The sequence below is a fragment of the Epinephelus moara genome, chromosome 18, assembly GCF_006386435.1.
Source record: "Epinephelus moara isolate mb chromosome 18, YSFRI_EMoa_1.0, whole genome shotgun sequence".
NCBI classification, from domain to species: Eukaryota; Metazoa; Chordata; class Actinopteri; order Perciformes; family Serranidae; genus Epinephelus; species Epinephelus moara.
This window is the reverse complement of record NC_065523.1, coordinates 1,339,636-1,339,880: the sequence shown is the minus strand read 5'-3', so window position 1 is coordinate 1,339,880 and position 245 is coordinate 1,339,636.

Sequence of the window (245 nt, the reverse complement as noted above, 5' to 3'; positions counted from 1 at the left end):
AATATACATGTGCATATATATGTCGGAGCCATCATGACACAACGTACGGCACAATAATTTACTTTTTCAACCTAAAGTGTTGACCCTCCGTCCAGCAACCCGTTTGAGGCCTCACTTGATGTTGTGTTTACCACAAGACCGGAATTGGCTCACAACAAAATTAGCATTTTTGATTGGCCGATGTTAGCGCTATCCGCTCGCTACTGCTAATGTTTAGTCATAACCAACATTACCATAACACTAAA